Source organism: Octodon degus, unplaced genomic scaffold, assembly GCF_000260255.1.
Source record: "Octodon degus isolate 3935 unplaced genomic scaffold, OctDeg1.0 scaffold00011, whole genome shotgun sequence".
Taxonomy (NCBI): domain Eukaryota; kingdom Metazoa; phylum Chordata; class Mammalia; order Rodentia; family Octodontidae; genus Octodon; species Octodon degus.
Window position 1 is genome coordinate 7,915,907 of NW_004524587.1, and position 5,480 is coordinate 7,921,386.

A 5,480-nucleotide genomic window follows, 5' to 3' on the forward strand; every position below is an offset into this window, starting at 1 on the left:
AGGGCTAGGATTATTACAGACAGCTAAATTAGATAGAAATAGCAAAGAGTCGACTGGGCCCTCAAGGAAGTCTGCACAAAACAAAGACATTAGAGTTGTGGCCGGCTGGAGAAGCCTCTGAAGGCCAGGCCTCAAGATAGAGATCCAGTGGCTAGGCCTTTATCCCTCCCTAAGGGATAAACAATAATTTGAGGTTAGACTGTAATTGGCACCAGCTGGGCCAGTAAGTCCATCAGGCATCAGACATCCAAGTGGGTGACCAGAACAGTATGACCCATGCTTTCCCCCAAATGCCTTTGTTCTTTCCTGTACCCTTGCTATGTGACTCATTTTCCTATTGCAGCAATATCAGTTAAGCAGCGATAGTTATAATCCTATTGGTTGATCGTCGTCTGACCCACGTGGTGACTTTGCTGTATCAATTAGCCCTGGCAAAGGCCTCGGCAGCCACTTGTTCAGGACCCCTCCTGGAAGTCCAGGAGCTGTTCTTTTCTTTATTTCCAATAAAACTCTTTTAACTTCCTCCTTTGCTTTTTGACCTCCTTCTTTGACGATATGAGAGCATGAACCCAGCAGGTCAGGAGCTCTATTTTTCCTCCATCAGAACTACAAGTGTGTGCCACCATGTCTGGCTAGACATTACCTTGAGGAAGAGACAGAATGCCTGTCCCTATCACACAGCTCAAACTCAGCATGTAGTGTCCTTGATGTGTCTGAGAAGTGGTTGCCTCACTTCTGCATGCTTGGTTAACTGAAGTCATCACATTGCAACACTCTGGCCCCAGCCCTGACCCCTGGCGCAGAACCCTCCCAGCTCTCCAAGTGACTCAGGGGCTTCCCTCTCCCCTGGTACAGCCTCCAAGCAGTTTCTGACTTCAGGCTGGACACCTAGCCTTGGCTTGATGTCCAGTATGAACTTAGCTGTGGTACCTCAGACACTACCCAGAGGCAGGAAGTCAGAAAGTGAAAGCTAAGCCATCTCTTCAAACCGAAAACAGGGACTCTGACTAACCTTCAGTAAAGAAATAAACCATCAATCTTTCCAATGCGTACCCTGAAGACACCACCTCTAGGCCTGCCTAGCAGGCCCAGCCCTGGTGTAGGGAGCCTCTAACAGAGGAACAAGGGGAAAGAGCTAAAGGTTCCTTTAGATCACTACCTGCTGAGTCTCTGCCCTGCTCCCTCTAGAGAGAACCCCAGTTTGATGAGGGAGTGTTCACTAACTTCCCACACATGTCTATACTAAAGAAGGAAGTAAAAATCAAGGTTCTAAACTCTTGAAGAACAAAGTTATCTCACCAGCATACTGGCCAGACACAAAAGATTGGGGAGGGAAATAATGGGTAAGGAACAGCGTGGTTAGAAGTGTAGTGAAGGTCCCAGGTGTGGTGGTGCAGGTCTGTAATCCCAGCACTCGGGGGCTGAGGCAGGAGAATTGCAGTTTGAGGCCAGCTGAGGCTATATAGTGAGTTCAAGCCAGCCTGGACTACAAAGGAAGACTGTGTGTTAGAGAGAGTGAGGAGAGGAGAGGGAAAGGAGTGGAGAGATAAAGGCAGGCAGGCAGGCAGGCAGGCAGGCAGACAGACAGAAAAAGAGTAGTAAGAGGTACTGAGGCTTCTGTTGAGTCTGTTTCTGCTCCCCAGGAGTCAGGCCACTTCCTATTTACTTTTCATTCTATCTGATGGTCTGCTGGCTTTTAAAAAAAATACATAAGCATAATCAATTATACTTATAAATTTACATTTGTTACCATCTGTATTTTTTCTATTTTTTGTCTTTTTGTTTCAGTGGATTGATACATTATGCCCACCCACACTAATAATTATTTTCCTCCTGGTTTAGAAATGCTATTTCTCTCTGGGCCTGGTTGTACACACCTATAATCCCAGCACTGAGGGGGCTGAGGCAGGCATCATAGGTTCTAACCCAGCCTGGGCACTTTAACAATTTATCAAGTTCCTGTCTCAAAATAAAAGAATACAAAGGTTAGCTGGATAAGGAGGCACACACCTTAATCCCAGCACTTGTGAAGCTGAGGCAAGACTGCTAAGAGTGCAAGCCCAGACTGGCTACAAAATGAGTTCAAAACCAGCCTGGAATACATAGCAAGACCCTACTTTAAAAAAACCTAAACAAAAAATAAACAGGCTGATAATATAGCTCAGTGTGGAGACACAGAGAGAGAGAGAGAGAGAGAGAGAGATAGGAAGGGAGGAGAGAGGGAGGGAGGGAGGGAAGGAAAGAGAGATTAGTTAGTTATTTCTCTTACTTTTTTTTTTTTTTTTTGGAGACAGGGTCTCATTATGGAGCCCAGGCTCACCTAGAATTTACAATCCTGCCTCAGATTCTTCTTTTAGTGATTATCATCAATTTTTAATTTTATCTATTTATTTATTTTGGTATTTTAGGGAAGGGTCTACAGGGACCTGTTCAGGGTCTCACTACTAGATTGGACTTGTGGTGATCCACCTGTGTACAGCTCCCAAGAGCTGGGATTACAGGTGTGCGCCACCATGCCCAGTCTCAATTACCATCTCAAACCATCCCAGGGGTAGGGCCAGCATGGCAGGCCCTGGGGATTGAACCCCCAGCCCCTCCATCTGCTTGCAGATGCTTTAATCTGCTAAGCTATTTGGCCAACATTTATTTATTTATTTATTTATTTATTCATTTATATCTTTGTGAAACATTTATTAAATGTCTCCACACAGTGGCCTCCATTTTCAGATCCTGCTGTCAGAAGCACCCTGTTATCTGGTAGGGACCGGCTGGGGCATGGCAGGCGGCTCTGGTGTTCCACCCTTCTGCTCTGAGATGGGAGTGGGGGGCAGGCAGGATCTCATCTTTGGGTTCCACAGCGCTCACATGGTCAGGCAGAGGCTCCTTGGGGCTATTCTTCCCACCTGGATCCCAGGCAGCATGATCTTTACTTACACCCTGCACACCCTGTCTGAGCAGGACGCAGCGCCTGGAAGTGTCAACACAGCAGGTGACAGGGTCCCCACTGTGGATCGTCAGGCCATGCACAACTTCACGGACTCTGCCCGCTTTCCACGGAGTTTCCCTGACACCACGACCTCTCGGCTCGGCTCTCTGCGATGAACCACAGCACACCTAGCAGCGGCAAGCCCTCCTAGGAGTTCGTAACTCGGAGATTCCACCTGGGCAATGGTACGGAGACCTCTCGTTGCCACCTTCTCAGCATAAAGCTCTATGCTGCCCTCAGGGAAGCTAGACCTCTTCTGAAGGACAGCAGTCAACTCTCAGATCCTCACGCCTTCTCACCAAGAACATTCTGTGTCCTGGTGGCTAAAATAATGATTTCTGTCCTGGCGGCCGTAATAGCCGTCTTTCAGTCAGCTCCCTAGTGCGGAACTCAGTCAGTTCAGCTTTGAAGATGCCATCAGCGACAAAATTCCTCTTCTTAGAAATCTGTACCGAGGTGGGCCCGGGAGATGGCTCAGTGGAATAAGCACTTCCCTGGCAAGCGCAAGGGCCTGAGTTCAATCCCCGGTTCCTCCAAAAGAAAAAACAAAAAAATCTGTACTGCTATCTTTCCTAGCATCAGTTTGCGGCACGCATACATTTTCCCCGCCAGGTCTAATTTGCCAATAGTGCCATTCTTCTCAACAAGGCAGAAATTTGGTGTGACTCAACAAGGAAATCTTCTAGCTTATTCTTCCTTGATGATGTAGCTAACAGTTCTGGTTTTCCTTTTGTACATTAAATGCCCAATCAACACGGGGTGTTTGCTGTGTCTCCTGCCACGTGTAGCCAACACTGTTGACTGCCCACACGTCACTCGCCTTTCTTTTCCTGCCAACATTCCTGACTTGTTCAGGCAGCTGAAGATCCAGTCCTAGGAGATGAGGCAAAACTGGCCGGACAAACCAATCACAGCCAACCTGTCCTTTTTTAGCAGGAACTGGCCTTCTAAGGACAGAGCTACTTAGAGATATCTGCTAGGGCTGTCTTGGAAAATCCCTGCCTACCCCCAAAAAGGCACACAGAGAAAGCTTCCCTATTCTTAGCACTGCCCTGTCTTTCTGAGATGTTAAAGGGTGGTGATGCAACGTCTGGAGCTATAGCAGCTATCCTGTAACCATAAAGAGACATCTTATACTTGTAAATGGCAGAGAGACCCAGGATCCTTCATGTGGATACTGTATAACACCCCCAACCCTCGCCTCTCCACCTCCATACTTCTCAGTGGTCAGTTAATCTAATTGGGGGAAAGGGTCTGGGGTCTCCAAGGCTTCATCCACAGAACACAAGACGAGGCATACCCCAGACTCATGTGTTTTTGTAGTTTAAGTCACTGGATTATTCTATTGCTCCTCACAGAAAATACCCTGATATACTGTCAATAAATTTACCAACAGGATGTGTTGACTTTCTTTTCTTCCTCCCTCCTTCTCCTTTTCTCTCCCTTCCTGTCTCTCAGCAGAAACTCCCTGAGGGTGCCAGAGCTTGGCACCCAGGGATTGAGGCAGGATTATTGCCAGCCTGGGCAATTTAGTGAGTCCCTCTCTCAAAATAAAATTTAAACTGGGCATGATGGAGAATGGCTGCAATCCCAGCACTGGGAAGCAGGGGGATCCCCATGAACAAGGCCAGCCTCAGCTACGTAGTGAGATCCTGTCACAAAAGCAAACAAACAAATAAAATGAGGCAGGCGTGCTGCTCAGTAGTAAACCTGTTACATGCAATGTGCTAAGTACGAGGCCTTGGGTTCAGTCCCTAATAACAGAGACACATACAGAAAAAGACTAAGCAGGGGCCAGGGAGATAGCTCAGAGGTCTAAGCGCCTGCCTGGCAAGTGCAAGGACCCAGATTCAATCCCCAGTATCCCATGCCATGCTGGCCCCACGCTGAGCGGGCCACCAAAGTGGGCATCGTGGCACACGCCTGTAATCCCAGCTCTGGGGAAACTGAGACAGGGGGATCACTACGAGTCTGAGCTGCATAGCAAGACCCTGTACCAAATAAATAAATCTTAAAAAATGGTATAAAAAAAGAAAAAGAAAAAGAGCAAAAGGGAGGAGGGCTCTTGCTATGGCATCCAAGCTGGCCTCAAACTCCTGGGCTCAATCAATCCTTCTGCTTCAGCCTCTCAAGGAGATGGGAATATCGGGTATATCACCACTCAGCTTAGTGTGTCATTTCTGAATCACTGTTGGCCCTGAAAACCTGTTCCTTCCTCCTGGGGTTTACTTTCTTTCTTATTGAAGGACATTTAGTGGTCCTTTCAATAAAAGTTTCTTAGGATAACACCATCTTAGGGTACCCAGAAATGCTTATTTCACCTCATTCTTGAATGTTAGCCAGATATAGAACTTTTGGTTGATAAGTATCTTCCCTAGGACCTGCCGCTGTTTTTGCTTCTCTGTTTGTTTTTTTAGATACAGGGTCTCGCTGTGTAGTTCAGATTAGCCTTGAACTCATTACATAACCCAGGCTGGCCTCAAACTCATAGTGA

General features: G+C 47.2%; 1 protein-coding gene and 1 pseudogene across 3 annotated transcripts in view; both read right to left on the minus strand.

Annotated features, from left to right (window-relative positions):
* Positions 1-5,480, minus strand: part of St3gal2 (ST3 beta-galactoside alpha-2,3-sialyltransferase 2) — a 59,518-nt gene that overhangs the window by 29,253 nt on the left and 24,785 nt on the right. The window lies entirely within an intron of this gene.
* Positions 2,751-3,468, minus strand: LOC101561584 (annotated as a pseudogene).